This window comes from Tamandua tetradactyla, chromosome 16 (genome assembly GCF_023851605.1).
Source record: "Tamandua tetradactyla isolate mTamTet1 chromosome 16, mTamTet1.pri, whole genome shotgun sequence".
Taxonomy (NCBI): Eukaryota; Metazoa; Chordata; class Mammalia; order Pilosa; family Myrmecophagidae; genus Tamandua; species Tamandua tetradactyla.
Genome location: NC_135342.1, coordinates 16,953,290 through 16,970,821, shown reverse-complemented (window position 1 = coordinate 16,970,821; position 17,532 = coordinate 16,953,290). Strand labels below are relative to the sequence as shown.

At 39.7% G+C, this 17,532-nt stretch overlaps 1 long non-coding RNA gene and 1 pseudogene across 2 annotated transcripts in view; one reads left to right on the top strand and one right to left on the bottom strand.

Moving 5' to 3' along the window:
- Window positions 1-17,532, bottom strand: part of LOC143658983 (multiple C2 and transmembrane domain-containing protein 1-like) — a 484,136-nt pseudogene that overhangs the window by 266,720 nt on the left and 199,884 nt on the right. The window lies entirely within an intron of this gene.
- On the top strand, window positions 4,975-9,269 carry LOC143660197 (uncharacterized). Its single transcript, XR_013163878.1, has 3 exons — window positions 4,975-5,013; window positions 8,318-8,459; window positions 8,938-9,269. It is a non-coding gene; the product is annotated as an uncharacterized LOC143660197 (long non-coding RNA).

Sequence of the window (17,532 nt, the reverse complement as noted above, 5' to 3'; positions counted from 1 at the left end):
GTGACACAGGGTTCCTGATGCCAACCCATCTTTGGCTGTGATCCTGATGAGTCTCCACCATGAGGTGACTCTTTCCCTTTGCAGTTACTAAATATCTTTAAAAAGAATTACTTTTCCTATCACTGGCTTGAGTTTATTCTACATTATTAAGTAACGGTCAAAGTGCAGCTGTTTCTAATTGTAAAATCACTGATGTGAAAGCTTCCCATTCTGGGGAAACAGTCCTTAGTTGGCTTCCTCCTGGGGTGGTAGTGTGGGGTCAGGACTCAAGCCTGACCCAGGCATGGGTTGCCCACTTCTGATGGGCTCCAGTCTGTCCAGACAAATTGGTGTGTGCTTCAGCCCTCAGCATGCAGCCTCTTCTTGGTCCCCGTGTACCAAACATGTTTTGAGAGGGCAAAGTGCCCATGCTGCTCTGAAAATGGACAGCTGTCACTCTATGGTACAATTTGCCAGCTTAAAACAGGTGCTGAGCGGAGGAACTGCTGGTCAGACGAGCCTCTCACCCTGCAAGGCTTTGCAGAAGCGGGCCGGGGAGTTCAGAGCCGCCTGGCCGCAGGGCTCTTGCCGGAGGTGTCCGAGCGCCTGGGCCGTCCAGCGGGCCCGGGACACATGGGGTGGGCGCTGCACACGCGGGGTCTGCCTTCTCGTGGATTCTCTCGATTCCGCAGGAAGCGCGCGCCCGGGCCTCCGCCGCCGCCGCCGCCGCCGCGGAATCCCCAACAAGGAGCGAAGTCAGCGGCCGCCGCCTTCGCCAGCCGCGCCGCCGCCGCCCGCTCGTTGCTGCCGGCGCCGGGTGCCCGAGCAAGCCGGGCCGCGGGCCCAGGTAAACGGCGCCCGCGGCGGGGCCGGCGGCCGCCCGTCCCCCACCCCCCCTCCGCAGCGAGTCCTCTCGCTCCGCTCACGCCCATTCTCCTTTCTGAAAATGTGTGAACTCTCTTGTGAGTGTGATGTCAATTACATTTCCTTCCAGCTATCTTTATAATTCTAGTCACCAATGGCCTACTTTAATGTTGTACAGCAGGGTGGTGTATTGGCTAACTTTCAAGCATCTTTTCTCTCATTTCTAGAGAATTTGCATGGAAGGGAAATCCTGAAGTATTTGCTTACTCTTTTTTCTTAAATGATTTGATTTGGATGAGCCTACAATCTATGTAGATAAAAATAAAAATATACTTCAAATGTCACCAATCTCAAATTCTGTTTATACTTTCAGGATAAACATTCCTTTTCTTTGATTTAATTATTTTTTAAGCAAATGTTATGGAGAATTAAACATACTGAGATGAACTGAGAATTTAAATACTCTTTGGTCTGCTACACAAATCCATTCTTTTTGCAAACTCCATTTCATTGTACAAATATATATACAATTCAAAAGTTCTTATTTTATCATGTTCAAAGGTTAAAATTTTTTACCATTTCTAACCCCATTATTCTATTTGCAATGAACACTTCAACTAAAATATCTTTCCTTATATGACTGTACTCTTCCTTCTGATATGTGGTAGAAACATTTGGGTCACACACATTTTCTTTTCCTTTTCCCCAGGACTTTCAGGAAAAGTGCAAACTATTTGAATAATTATTTAAAGGAAATGAAAAAAAATTCTCATATTGCTCTTTACCTGATCCCTCTTCCCTTTTCCTTGTTTCTATGTTATCTTCCACCTCTAAACGTCTCCACTCTCATTCACTTAATTTATTTCATCATGATTCCTTAGTTACTTGACTTTTGTAGCATGCACATTTAAGACCTCACTTTTTATTAGAAAATTGCTCATAATTCAATCTATGTTTACTGAAGTCCTATCCTAGGCTAGGCAATGTGAATACAGCAAGGAATAAAACAAGAAGAGCTCTTGTCTTCAAGACATTACCTTCTCATTGATCAAATATCATCTGAAGTGAAGAGGCCTCTCACTGAGAAAATATAGTTAGAGTTGTTAGTTTATATTTTACTTCATTATGAGATACAGGAGTGGTGTTCAGAACACAGTGCTGAGATGTAAAGAGTTAAAGTCATAAGACCATTCCAGAATCAGGTGGAATATGATTCCCTAATGCAGTATAAGGAAAATGTTTTAATGAAAGTGATGTCTGGGGTATTGTGGAGGGCCAGGAGCAATCAATCAGGCCCAAGCAGGGAAAGTCCCCACAACATTGGGGCAGAATGTCCCCAAGAGTTAAACAATAACCAATGTTAGGAAACTGAGAAAATGGGATGTGTTTTGGCAGCAGTTAACAGCATTTTTCTGCTTCTATGATCCACTTGCTTGCTAGCAACTGCAAAACCACAGCATGATTTTAGCCTTTATAAGCACACCTCGAAAACCTTAGGGGGCTGCTCTCTGAATCTTCCTTCTTGGAGGTTTCTGAGGCAGTCACTGGCTGGCTAATAAAGACTCCCAGTTGGCTTGCAGTTTTGAATTGTGTGGTCTGTCTTTCAGTGAGCCCCACAACACTATGAGAGAGGATCCTTAGAAAATTTTGTTATATTTGAAAGAGACTGCAGACAGAATTCTAAAGATATAGAAATATTAGTGCTCTAGTTTGCTAGCTGCCGGAATGCAACACACCAGAGACGGATTGGCTTTTAATAAAAAGGTGCCGCGGTCCAGCCGCAGCAGAGGGAACGGGCTTGAAGGTGTGGAGGGTCGTCGGCGCGAGAAGAACACCAAGAGACAGCTCAGAGTGCTCTAAGAAGAGTCGCTTAAATTTATTTTTGCTTAACTGATTTTATACCCTTATTCTTGGCAAAAAAACAGGTATCACGGGATTATGGATGCATCATGGCTTACATTTTAGGTAAGTTTACAGGTTCAGGGAAGCAAAGCGAAAGTACACGTTCTGATTTTTCTTAGGAACATTTACATAAGATTTCAATAGCAGCAAGATATTGGCTTAAACAGCAGACATTGTGTTTGCAGTTTTTCTGAGTTTAGACTTTCTGTTCCTATTATTCTACAGGTGAGGCTATATGTCAAGACCTATTTTAATCTGGTTAAAGGTTAGCTTGTTTTGATTAAAAGGTTACATTGTCTACTTAGATTTTTTATTGTTTCATAGCATGGACCGGCGCCGTGGTGGGGGAGATTGGGTGGTGATAGGTATCAGTTTTTCTAATTTTTTTATTTCCTCTTGAAGTTTTTGGACAGGTTCCCTGAACCAGGGGCAGCATGTTAAACTCCATTTTAACTGTGATTTCACTAACTGTTGTAAAAGATTTCGTTTCGTTTTAGGCCCCAAAAGACACCAAAGGGGGCTTGCTCTTCTAAGTTTTTCTATAAATGATAAAGAGTTAAATCTAACGTGCCTACCGTTGACATTTACAATTCTATGGCCATCTTCATTGTAAACTCCTGTGTATGGTAATGGAGGGTCAGGGAATCTTTTCCCATTAACATTAGCTACTTTAGGGGGTTCCCACCATTTGTCTCCAATTTTATATTTCACATTAGGTGGTCCTTGCGCGGTGGGAAGTAAATTTCTAGGATGGCTCAATGCAGGGTTTTTAAATTATAATTGTTTACTCTCTATGGGGTACTTTTCTGTGACTTGTTCTAAAAGCACTTCTGCCTGCTGCATCTGCAGCATGACTTGCTTACTGGGGGTATCCCAACCTAATTTTTCCCCAACAGTCATTAATACAAAATTTTTGCTTTCTGATTCGTTTTGATATAATGCTTGGAGCACAACCAGCAACAAGAAACACACAATTAGTGTCGTTAATCCCAGTATTTTTCTATTACACCATTTTATGCCTCATCCTCTTTTGGGGCGTTGAAGGCCTTGCCACCGCCCTTCCTTCCAGGGAACCATGTCAAACTGGGGAGGAAAAAGAGGACGCGGCATTTCCCCCTTTATTTTTTAAAATTTCTTTTTGCTGGACTCTCTCGATTTGCTTGATAGATGCCTTTATGGTTTTGATTGCTGTGGGAAAACAAAAATAATTAATATTATAATTACAGTAAGGCCGAAGTTTATTACATTGGGCCATCCAATAATTGGGTTAAGATTTTGTAAGGAGGACCAAAGACTATTTGCTAGGGCTTCATGTTCTGTTATATGTGCTTTACTTATATTAGTTATTTGTTGTTGTAAAGCTAGAATATCTGGTGCTAGTTGAGTGTTATGCCATATTCCTTGTAAGCCCAATATGATTTATTTACAGAAGAACCAGATACCTGACAGGAAAGAAGTGCAATCATAGCCAGAAACAGGTGAATAGGAGTAGGAGTTTTTCCGGTTATTAGGACTACCGTTTCTGCGTCAGCAGTAAGCTTTTTTATCTGCCCCCAAGTGGGCAGACTAGCTTGTCTGGTAGATTGAGCCTGCGGGGTAGAAGAGAGAGATAAATCTTCTATTTCAGGCGCAAGATCTTCATCCATATTCTCCTGGGGGTAAGATGATGGGTTCTTCCACTGCGAAGGAAGAGGGGCTCTCCTCTTGTTCCCTCTCCGGGATGGGCGCCGATATGGGCCGAATGAGCCTATCGGGAATCCAGATTGGGGTTTCTGCATCCTGTGGGAAAATACAAGCATATCCTCATCCGGATGTTAGTAACACATCAGGACCTTTCCATTGTCCAGTTAGCACATCCTTCCATTTTATTAAAATTTGAGGCTGTATAACTTTATTTTAATGTCTACTCATTGGAGTCTCACCTTTTTCATTTGCATTTAAGTGATTAATGACAAAAAGACTGTGATTAATGATGTGATGAGGCGATAAGTACTTATTTTCATTATCTTGCAGTTTAGTAATTTGGTGCTTTAATGTTTGGTGGGCTCTTTCCACTACCGCTTGATCTTGGGGATTATAGGGTATTCCAGTAGTATGTTTGATATGAAACTGATGACAAAATTGTTTAAAGCCTTTTGAGACATATGCAGGGGCATTGTCTGTTTTTATATGTTGAGGTTTTCCCATATAAGCCATAGATTGTATAACATGTTGTTTTATATCTTTTAAAGCCTCTCCTGTTCGTGCGGAGGCAAACAGAACATGTGAGTAAGTATCGATAGTAACATGTACAAAAGCTAATTTTCCAAATTCTTTAATATGAGTTACATCCATTTGCCATAAAGCATTGGGTTTTAAACCCTTAGGGTTTATTTCAGTATGCAACTGTGGCAGGTGAGTTATACAAATAGGGCATTGTTTAATGATTTGTCTAGCCTGTTCCCGAGTGATTTTAAATTGTAACCTTAATGCTGTAGCATTTTGATGATGCAGTTTATGCGCATCTTGAGCTTGATTAACAGGAGTTTGTACTGGAAAGGCAGCATAGTTAGTAAGTTGGTCAGCTTTAGCATTACCTTCTGCTAATGGTCCTGGCAAATTACTATGACTTCTGATATGTGCTACAAAAAAGGGAAATTGTCTTTGGTGGATGAGTTGCTGTAATGTTAAAAGATAGTGACTAATAGTAGAATTTTCAGAAATATAAGCTGTCTTAATAACAGGAAATAAATTTGCCACATAAAGAGAGTCTGTGTATAAATTAAAGACCTGAGGGAACAAATTAAAGACTTCTATCACTGCCAATAATTCAACTTTCTAAGCTGATTTTTCTTTTGTCTGTATTTGTTTTTGAAGTTTTTTTGAATATATAGCAGCCGTCCCTTTAGCAGACCCATCAGTGAAAATTAGTTCTGCTGGGGGGGATAGGGGTTGAACACAACACCTTTGTGGAAATATAACGGGGTGTTTTTGTATAAATTGCAGTATAGGATCCGAGGGAAAATGATGTTTAATTTCCCCTGTAAATGCAGTTAAATTTATCATTCACTCATCATTATATTGTAATAAATGTTCTAATTGATTTTTAGTATAAGGAACTATTATACAGGAGGGATCAGCCCCTAACAATTGTTTATTTTGATTTCTTCCTTGAATGATTAATTCTGCCACTCAGTCTGGATATGGTTTTAAATTTTTATGCTGATTTATTCGGAGGTGTATCCATTTTATTGGGCCTGTCTGCCATAGACAAGCAGTAGGTAAAAAAGGGGTATCTAATATTATTAGAGCCCACTCTTGTGCTACGTTTATTCTTCTTAAATGACTTTGATTTAAAGTTTGATTTACTAATTGAAGTGCTTGATAGGCTTCAGCTGTAATCCCTCGTTTTGATGTAGGTTGAGAATCACCTTTTAAAATATCGAATAGGGGTTTTAATTCTATAGTAGTTAACTTTATGTAAGGTTTAATCCAATTTATATCTCCCAGTAGTTTTTGAAAATTATTTAAGGTTTTTAATTGGTCAACTCGAATTTCCATTTTTTGTGGGATTACTCTGTTTTGTTTAATTATTTTTCCTAAGTAATTGTATGGAGGCTGTTTCTGAATTTTTTCTGGTGCTACTATAAGTCCTTGTTGTTGGAGGTTGAGAGTTAACTGTTCCAAAATGTAATGTAAGTAATGGTAGTTTGAATGTGCTAATAGTATATCATCCATGTAATGGATTAAATATACTTCAGGGTATTTTTCCCTAATATTCTTGATTGCATTGTCTACATATTTTTGACATAATGTGGGGCTATTTTTCATCCCCTGAGGTAAAACTTTCCATTGATACCTTTGATAAGGTCGCTTAAAATTTGTTGAAGGAACACTGAAAGCAAAGCGCTTACAATCCATTGGATGCAGGGGGATGGTAAAAAAACAATCTTGCAAATTAATCACTACAATATTTGTGTTGATTGGGATTCCAGTAGGTGATGGTAAACCTGGCTGTAAAGCTCCCATAGTCTCCATAGTTTTATTTACTGCTCTTAAGTCATGTAATAGCCTCCACTTTCCTGATTTCTTTTTTATTGCAAATATAGGAGTATTTCAGGGGCTAGTAGAGGGTTCTATATGCCCCTTTTCTAATTGTTCCTTAACCAGGTTTTGCACTGCTTCTAATTTCTCTATATTTAACGGCCACTGTTCGATCCATACCGGATCATTTGACTTCCATTGTTTATGATCCGCAGTAGGAACAACAGTGGCCTTTAAGCTAAAAAAGTCTCGGATGATGTAACTAACTGTACCTCCATTTGCTGTAAGATATCTCTTCCTCACAAAGAGAAAGGCAAGGCGGGTACTATATATGGCTGAAAAGTTCCTTGATTGCAGTCATCCTGCCACTTTAGTATCTGAGTGCTTTTAGCTATATTATGGGCCAAACCTACTCCAACTAATGGGGCAGGTGACTGAGATATTGGCCATGAAGAGGGCCAGTCTTTTCCAGCTATACATGAAATATTTGCACCAGTATCCAATAACCCTTCTATAGGCTTTCCATTAATTAATAATTTTTTCATAGGCCTGGCTTGCTGAATTTTTTGAACCCAGGCCACAACATTGCTGGATTCAAAAGACCCCTTGTCCCTTTTTTGTAATAATGTAGAATTAGGTGTATTATAGTAAGGAACAATAAGGAGCTGTGCTATTCTCTGCCCAGGATGTAATTGAATAGTTTGTCCAACAGCTTGTACCATAAGCTTTATTTCCCCAGTATAATCTGAATCTATTACCCCAGGTAAGGTAAAAATGCCAGTCTTCGAAGCTGAGCTATGCCCTATAATCAGTCCCACCGTTTCCTCGGGTAGAGGACCTTTAACTCCAGTATTAAGTATTTGGACTGACATATCTGGTGAAATGATACAATGTTCTCTAACTGGCAAGTTTAATCCAGCGCTTCCAGGAGTTGCTCGGACCAAGTCATAGATGGAAAGGCAGTGCTTTTCACTGCTTCTTTCCCCCTGTTCTGATTCAGGGCTGGAGGACACCCCAGAAATTCGTTTTTTTGCTCATGAGGAAGTATTGGCCCTTTTTGGAAAGGTGTAGACATAGGTCCAGGCGCCAATGGAGTGCCATCCTTGTGGTATTTTGACCTGCAATCTTTAGTCCAATGAAAACCTTTAGCGCATTTATTACACAAGGAGGTAGGCCTCAAATTTTGAGGCGAAATTTGGGGAGGCATTCCACCCGGAAGGGGGAGGCTCCCTTGGGTGTTCCTCATAGGGCACTCCCTATTAAAGTGTCCAAACTCTCCACACTTAAAACATCCCTTACCTCTACGAGGGTTTTGTGAATTCTGCTGCATATTTTTTAAGAGTTGTTGATAAGGCAGCCCTTGAAGGGCTAGGCCCTGAACATATGCGAGGGAGGCGTCCGCGCACATTTTTATATAATCAGTTAGAGAACCAGATTTTCTGATTGGCCTGAGCAACGCCTGACAAGTGCTGTTGGCGTTTTTAAAAGCTAGTTGTTTCAAAACAATGTCTTTGGCTTCTTGACTTCCTGTTAATTTTTCTACATTTAGTTCCAGTCTAGCTACAAAATCTTCATACGGTTCCTGAGCAGCTTGTTTAATAGTGCTAAGAAAGGAGGATTTTAAATCTCCAGCTGGCAGCTGCCTCCAAGCCAAAACTGCAATTCTAGAGACTTCCTGTAAAGTTTCCCAAGTAAGCTCAAGCTGGGTTTTTGGGTCGGCATATGGACCTTCCCCTGTTAACATGGAAAGCGTGATCCGGTTTTGGGGTCTCTTTAATAAATTTTTCTGCACTAGCCCTTTTGCCTTCCCCTTATAATCTGCTTTCCATAACAAAAAACTCCCGGGGGCTAGACAAGATCGCGCAGTAGAAAACCAATTAAAAGGAGAGAGCCATTCACTGGCTACATTATCAAGTATTTGTAATGTATACGGGGAAGTCGGGCCAAAATCTTTAACAGCCATTTTTAATTCTTTTATTAGTTTAAAAGGGAGCGGTTCCCATTGAGGGGGCGAATTATCATCTCCCCATATCATAGGATAATATTTTAACTCTGTGTTGCCCTGAGCTTTAGCCTTTTTAACTGCACCCATAAAGCCTACACACAAAGGCGTGATACGAGCTTGCGGCTTTAAACATGGCCTAGGTTTCTTTTTCTTTTTTATTTCAGGTGCTGAAGCACTGAAGAAGGAACTGACATTGTTATGTTCATATTGAGCCACTATTCTTTCCAATTCATCTACTTCAAAAGGATTAAGTTTATCCTCTCTTTCTGACTCTGCTTCACTTTCACTTTCTGAGGAGCTAGAATGGTCTTTCTGTATATTATAAGCAGGAGGCCTCTCTATACTGGTATAACTGCCTGTTTTAGCCATAGCTGTAACTAATGGTTGCTCTTCTTCAGTCGCCACTTCCCTGGCCATGCAAATAGCCTCATGTGTGGGGTCAAAACTATCTTTAAGGACATTCCATAGGGCGAAAGCATCAATAGGGACTCCATCTGGCCCATTTCTAGTATAATATTCTTTCATTTGTTTTCCTATTTTTTGCCAAGTATCTAAGTTAACAGTCTTTTCTTCTGGGAACCAGGGAGAAACATTTTGCACAAAAGAAAAAAATTCTCTAAGCTGTCTGCTGGTAACATTTATACCTCTCTTTTTCAACATATGCTTTGTTATATCTACAAACAGGGAGCATTCCTTAGATTCCGTATGTCCCATAATTACTCGCTCTATTCATACTTCCCAAGTACCTGACCATAGCCAGAGGCCTGCAGTGCCCTATAGCGAGAGCCTTATACCCTCCCATAAAAGAGAAAGCTTACCTTTAAGTCCCTGTTCAGGTGCCACTTGCCGCGGTCCAGCCGCAGCAGAGGGAACGGGCTTGAAGGTGTGGAGGGTCGTCGGCGCGAGAAGAACACCAAGAGACAGCTCAGAGTGCTCTGAGAAGAGTCGCTTAAATTTATTTTTGCTTAACTGATTTTATACCCTTATTCTTGGCAAAAAAAACAGGTATCACGGGATTATGGATGCATCATGGCTTACATTTTAGGTAAGTTTACAGGTTCAGGGAAGCAAAGCGAAAGTACACGTTCTGATTTTTCTTAGGAACATTTACATAAGATTTCAATAGCAGCAAGATATTGGCTTAAACCGCAGACATTGTGTTTGCAGTTTTTCTGAGTTTAGACTTTCTGTTCCTATTATTCTACAGGTGAGGCTATATGTCAAGACCTATTTTAATCTGGTTAAAGGTTAGCTTGTTTTGATTAAAAGGTTACATTGTCTACTTAGATTTTTTATTGTTTCATAGCATGGACCGGCGCCGTGGTGGGGGAGATTGGGTGGTGATAGGTATCAGTTTTTCTAATTTTTTTATTTCCTCTTGAAGTTTTTGGACAGGTTCCCTGAACCAGGGGCAGCATGTTAAACTCCATTTTAACTGTGATTTCACTAACTGTTGTAAAAGATTTCGTTTTGTTTTAGGCCCCAAAAGGCACCAAAGGGGGCTTGCTCTTCTAAGTTTTTCTATAAATGATAAAGAGTTAAATCTAACGTGCCTACCGTTGACATTTACAATTCTATGGCCATCTTCATTGTAAACTCCTGTGTATGGTAATGGAGGGTCAGGGAATCTTTTCCCATTAACATTAGCTCCTTTAGGGGGTTCCCACCATTTGTCTCCAATTTTATATTTCACATTAGGTGGTCCTTGCGCAGTGGGAAGTAAATTTCTAGGATGGCTCAATGCAGGGTTTTTAAATTATAATTGTTTACTCTCTATGGGGTACTTTTCTGTGACTTGTTCTAAAAGCACTTCTGCCTGCTGCATCTGCAGCATGACTTGCTTACTGGGGGTATCCCAACCTAATTTTTCCCCAACAGTCATTAATACAAAATTTTTGCTTTCTGATTCATTTTGATATAATGCTTGGAGCACAACCAGCAACAAGAAACACACAATTAGTGTCGTTAATCCCAGTATTTTTCTATTACACCATTTTATGCCTCATCCTCTTTTGGGGCGTTGAAGGCCTTGCCACCGCCCTTCCTTCCAGGGAACCATGTCAAACCGGGGAGGAAAAAGAGGACGCGGCAAAAAGGGATTTATTTTGTTGGTTCTTCAGAGGAAAGGCAGCTAACTTTCCACTGAGGTTCTTTCTTACGTGGAAGGCACAGGATGGTCTCTGCTGGTCTTCTCTCCAGGCCCCTGGGTTCCAACAACCTTCCCCGGGGTGACTTCTTTCTGCATCTCCAAAGGCCTGGGCTGAGCTGCAAGTGCTGAGATGAGGAATGCCGAGCTGCTTAGCAGTGCTACGTTGCAATCTCTCATTTAAGCACCAGCCAATTAAGTCAAACATCACTCATTGCAGCAGACACGCCTCCTAGCTGACTGCAGATGTAATTGGCAACAGATGAGGTTCACATACCGTTGGCTTATGTCCGCAGCAACAAGACTAGGTATGCTCACCTGGCCAAGTTGACAACTGAATCTAACACATGTCCACCCCTTGTCAACTTGGCAACTTTAAGCATTACCTTAAACAGATGTAAAAAATTCTCTTGCTGTGGACCTGTGAATCTCAAAACAAGTCCAGTGCCAATATGCAAAGGAGGATATTCACAGGATATAGATTGTCATTTCCATAGGGAGAAATTGGAAGGAAGATCTGCAGGCAAACACCATTGGATTTCCAAGTCTGAAAGTCATTTATCCTTCGGCTGTAGAAAGCGGCAGTCCCACCCCTTCCAAGGGCCTATGCAGTGGCCAGCCTCTTTCCAAATCAACCTCGGGGAACATCGAGGAGACCACCTCTGGGCTCCACTCTCTCCAGGCATCAGGGCCACCCCTGGGCTCTCTGCCATTTCTGGGGCACACGCTCAAGCCCTCCACATGGTGGCAGCCAGGCTCTCCCAGTCCCCCAAGGAGCGTGCTACGCCTTTTCCAAGGCCCAAGGCTGCACAACTATTCCACTGCAATGAGAGGGGAGACTCATCCTCGCCCTTCAGGGTAAACTCACCCTCTCCACACATACAGGTGGGTCCACTCTCCTGGCCGAGTTTTCTTGGCTTCAGACCCGAACTTCCACGGTTCTCACTCTGCAAACTCCAATCTCTCCCTTTTGTGTCCTCCTTTGTCAAGATTGGTGGTGGTTTCATTTACACCAACAGTCTCTTCAAGCCCTCCAGGACTTCTCCATCAATCTCTTCACAGTTCCTCCAAAGTCTTCCCCTTAGCCATCCAAAACACCGTTCAAACATATCTGGCATTTGCAAACCGCAGCAGCACCCCACTCCTGGTACCAAATCTGTTCTAGTTTGCTAGCTGCCAGAATGCAACACACCAGAGACGGATTGACTTTTAATAAAAAGGGATTTATTTTGTTGGTTCTTCAGAGGAAAGGCAGCTAACTTTCCACTGAGGTTCTTTCTTACATGGAAGGCACAGGATGGTCTCTACTGGTCTTCTCTCCAGGCCCCTGGGTTCCAACAACCTTCCCCGGGGTGACTTCTTTCTGCATCTCCAAAGGCCTGGGCTAAGCTGCTACTGCTGAGATGAGGAATTCTGAGCTGCTTAGCAGTGCTACGTTGCAATCTCTCATTTAAGCACCAGCCAATTAAGTCAAACATCACTCATTGCAGCAGACAGCCTCCTAGCTGACTGCAGATGTAATTGGCAACAGATGAGGTTCACATACCGTTGGCTTATGTCCGCAGCAACAAGACTAGGTATGCTCACCTGACCAAGTTGACAACTGAATCTAACTAACACAATTAGTAAAATTAAAATCAGTAAGTTTTATAAATTTCATACCAGTATTATAGATAGGTTTAATTTTACTAAAAATAATAGTTCATGTTATTTTGTTGCCCCATAGAAATTTTCTTAAAGCCTTAAGTCATCATTAGCTGATTCAACAAACTTTGGTTTTTACTACTATATCAGCAATTGTACATTGGGACATAACTCATTTGATAATATCTGTTATTTATTATGTGTCTAGAGAGAATTGATGTCACATCCATTATATTCTTTCTCTTTGCATTCTTGGATTTTAGTGCCTGATCATGAAATGTACTCAGAAGGTGAATTAATGAATAATAGTGAAAACTTGTAGTTCCAACTTACATATTATATTACTAAATCATGAGAAGCCAAAATGCTTCTAGATTTATAGAGAATTATCAGTCTAGATGATTAAAGAAATTCAAATACTATAATTTAGTGACAATATTTTAAGTTTGAACAAAGATAAAGTTTAATAGAAATAAAGCAAGAGAAAAACCCATATCAGAAATCAATGACTCAAGATGATACAAAGTTCTTAAAAGTTAATTATCATATATTTACAATTCCTACAAAAGAATTTATTTTAATTGGGAGAGGCTTTCAAATGATACAAGCTGTGGGAGAGGCATGGTCCTGTCTTGTTACTGCTTATTTCTGGCATCTGCACTGTAAATTTTTTTAAAATTACCATGAAAATTATAGGTTTTTAAGGTTTATTTTATGATCATATACATATAGTCATCCATCATGGTCAGGGACATGTGTAAACTTGTCCAAGTTTGGCACCTGTTTGTCTGGTTGGGCAAGTGCTGGCCTGTCTGTTGCAATGAGGGCATTTCATGGAATTGGATCATGATCACATCAGCTGCATCCACAGCTGATTCCATTTGTAATCAGCCAATGGGGAGTGTCTTCTGCAATGAGAGATGCTTAATCTTTTCACAGGAAACCTTTTAAGGAGGATTCAGAAGAGACAGGCTCTATCTTTGGCTGGTGAACCTCTCCTGTGGAGTTCATCCAGACCCTCCATCAGAGTTGTCGGCTTCACAGCCTGCCCTGTGGTTTTTGAACTCTGCATTCAAAATTCCTGCAGTCACATGAGACACTTTTATAAATTTTATATTTGTGAGTGTTCCCTGTTGATTCTGTTTCTCTAGAGAACCCTAACTAATACACCATCCTTCAGAATTATTCAGCCTATTGACATTTTCATTCTGCTCATTGTGTGGTTGGAGGAATGAATTGGTAAAACTGATAATGGCCCCTGGAGTATGCATGAAGGCCAATGGCTGAAGTGGCAATTTCTCAGTTCTTTGGGGCTTAGAAGCTTATTATATGCCACTAGTCAATGAAATGATATCAGAACATAGGGTAAGGCTTCCAAGGTGCTTAAACATTTTTCCCATAGAGGAACACTTGTTTGTATAGTTTAGAGGGAGAGCAAACATTTGAAAGCAATGCAGATATCTAAACATCAAACCTTTATCTAAAACTCTCTTTTATGGGCAGATTGTTAAGGAGACTTATCAGTTTTCATTTCATTACCTTTCAGCTCCAAATATATCTCTCAATATAAGATGTGTAATGAAAAACAGAATCTTTTTACCATTAATTTGAATTGAACACAATGATGTGTTTTCTACACAGAAAATGTTGTGTTTTCTACACAGAGGGCCCTGTGGACCTGTGCATTGATGAGAAGTACCTAATAGTGGAAAATACTGAGTACTGAGTCAAAGTTGGGAAAAGTATTTTTGAAGACTCTTCCGACTTTGGCCAATAAGGAGACCTCAGTAGAAACATCCAAATCAGATGTCTGTTTTGAGTTCCATTTTTAAAGATCTTTGAATGTAGGGTTTGCAAAAGATCATGAACAGGCAGAGTTCTTGAATCATTGACTACAATGCCCCTGGACACTAAGCAACAAATATTGTTTTGAGGTCAGCTTTATTCCATGAGGTTTGTCAGGTAAAGACTTTACAATTGTCTGTGACTATTCCAAACAGCCATACATAGATATTTATCCAGAAGCCAGATTTCTCAAGTTGTCCTCACAAGAACAAAATATATGCTGGATATGGATTGCTTTCCCCACTTGTATTGCTTCTGCCATTATCTCCATCTGTGGACTCATGAAATGTTTATCCCACAATCATGGCTTTCTGACAGTATTGCAAAGGATCAATGAATATATTTCTGAGCAAAGGAAGTGGAGCAATGGGCTTGAATTTATTAAATAAGCTTGTCATATCATATTCCTCTTAACCAAGAAGCATCTTGCCTAATTGAAAGGTGGGGTAGCTTATTAATGATTCAGTTACAGCATCAATTGGGAAACAATAGCTGAAAGGATGGGTTTCTATCACACATGATGCAGTTTATGCTTTGAATCAGAGACATATTTGGTTTGGTTTTGTCTGTAGCCAGAATGCATGACTACAGAGGTAGAAGGAGGAGTGGATCCTCTTACTATAATACCTAATAACCTTACTGCAGATTTGAACTTCTTTTCCAAGAATATGTGATCTTTGCTTGTTCTGAGATCTGAGTCCCTGAGAGATAAATATTATCACTAGGAAACTCAGCTCTGATTGCACTGAATGGTAGACTACTTTTATCTGGCCTATTTGTACTCCTTAATTTACTGAACTAACAGACAAAATAGATTTAATCTACTGAGTGGGGTGATTGTTACTTATTACTGAGGAGAAATCTGGTTGCTACTACAAAATAAAGGCAAGGTAAACTATGTGTTATACACAGGGGATTCTCTGTAGCACCACAACGTTTTCAAGTTGTAGCACCACCACATTTTAGTATTCAAGTCAATACTAAAGTTAAATCAGGAACTAAATAAAGTGGAAAATTCTGAATGATTGAGAACTAAGGCCCTTTGAGACTGAGATTTAGGGTCACTTCATCAGGTAAAGAACACAGAGCAGCTGAGGTTTCTGTATTATTATTATTATATTAACAATATTATTACAAATAGTGACAAATTGTGGAGGGCATTTATATGGCAGAAAGTCTTGATGTAGAGTGGAAGAAAATGAGCAGGTGAAATATGGCATCTATATTGGAGTGATCAGGTAAGTCCATAAGTGTTGAGATGAATGTCCATGAAAGAGAAAGTGAGAATGATTGCAGTTTGGTTTATTGAGAGAATGATTATATAGAGAGGGATTGATTAATTAAGTAAATATATTAAATATAATGAGATTTAAATTTCTCAAGGTTGAACATAGAAGTTACTAGTATGGAAAGGGTGAAAAATAGAATGAATTATATGGCTTTGGAATGGAATTAAGGTATGAGGTGTGATCTCATGGCTTTTGATATATACATAGAGATATATAATTGTAATGTAAATACATGTGTATATATACATATATATGAAAATGCATACAAAAAGAATGAATAAGTCAATGGTAGTAAAAGTAATACCTGATTACAATGTGTATTTGATGATGAATGAATTGTTAATATAGGATTGTGGCACCTCCATACAAAATATTCATTAATTACAAAAGGAAAACAAGGCTCTTTACTGGGGAGAAATTAAGCTGATGTCTCCTTAATCAAATGGGCAAAGTTAACATTTCCATTACTAGGACAGATAAAAATTGAGCAGCAACTGATAAGAGGGAAAATGAATATGAATAAAGTATCATTTCTGTGACATTCTTGCCACTAACTCACAATTCAAGTGCAGTCATAAGTTAACATTAGATAAAACCAAATTGAAAGACATTCTACAACATACTTCAAAAATAACAAATTTTGTGAAAGACAAAGACATACTGAAGAAATTGCAAAGGAAATGACACTAAAGAGACATCACAAATAAAGGCAAGGATTTGCCTTTATATAAATACTTTTTATTCATTGCCCAAATTACTCTGGGATATATCAAGGCATCACAGTAATCTGGTCAAACCAAAAAAGCTCACACCCTATTCAAGACTCCATGTACTTATGATATTCAACTAAACTGATCATAGAAATTAAATTAGGTAATGCATACCCCAAATATGAATTTTGCACCAAATAAACATTTCTCCCTTTAGTCTCACAAAGAAGTTGAAGCTTTAAAATATGAACCATATAGTCCTTTATTATATTCTGATTTACTTCGTCTTATTCAGATCAGTTCCATTCATATCTATAGTCAAAGTCTGATCACTTTTTCAACTTTTTAAAACAATTGTTATTGGAGTAATTCTAACTTTCATTCGTTCAGAGGTCTAAATCTGAGTCTCAGATGTCACATAAATACCCAGTGATTCTGAAAATGACCAGGCTTTATATAAACAGCTCAGTATCTCAGAATAACTGTTACAATTCCTGAATATATGTGACTGTTGTAAGAGCTTACAATCTAGGACCCTTTACAGTAGGCCCCAATAGGGTAACCCAGGCTCTTGACTTCAATTCACTGAATTCGTACATTATTGTTAGTCCATATGAGTGAGGCATGAGTGTATTTGTCTTTTTGTTTATACCATTTCATTCAACATATAGTCCTTAAAGTTCATTCACATATTTGCATGTCTCACAACTTCATTTTATCTTGTGGCCCCTCAGTAGTCCATTGTGTATATACAACACAGTTCCCAGTTCGTTCCCTCAGTCTTTTTATCCTTAGGCTACCGGCATTCACTGTGACTCTCCAACACTGCCACCATAAACATCAATGTGCAAAAATCTGTTCATGCACCTGCTCTCACTTCCTCCAGGTATATACCTAGCAATGGTTTGACAGATCTTGTGGCAAACCCACCCCTAGCCTCCTGTAGAATCACCATGCTGCCCTCCAGAGGGGCTGCACTTCTCAGCTTCCCTACAAACAGTGAATAGGTATATCTCTTTCTCCACATTTCCTCTAGCACTTGTTTCTCTCTATTCATTTTCAAACAGTTATATTCATACATCATACAATCCAACATATGTAAGTAGACATGTCTTCACCATCATC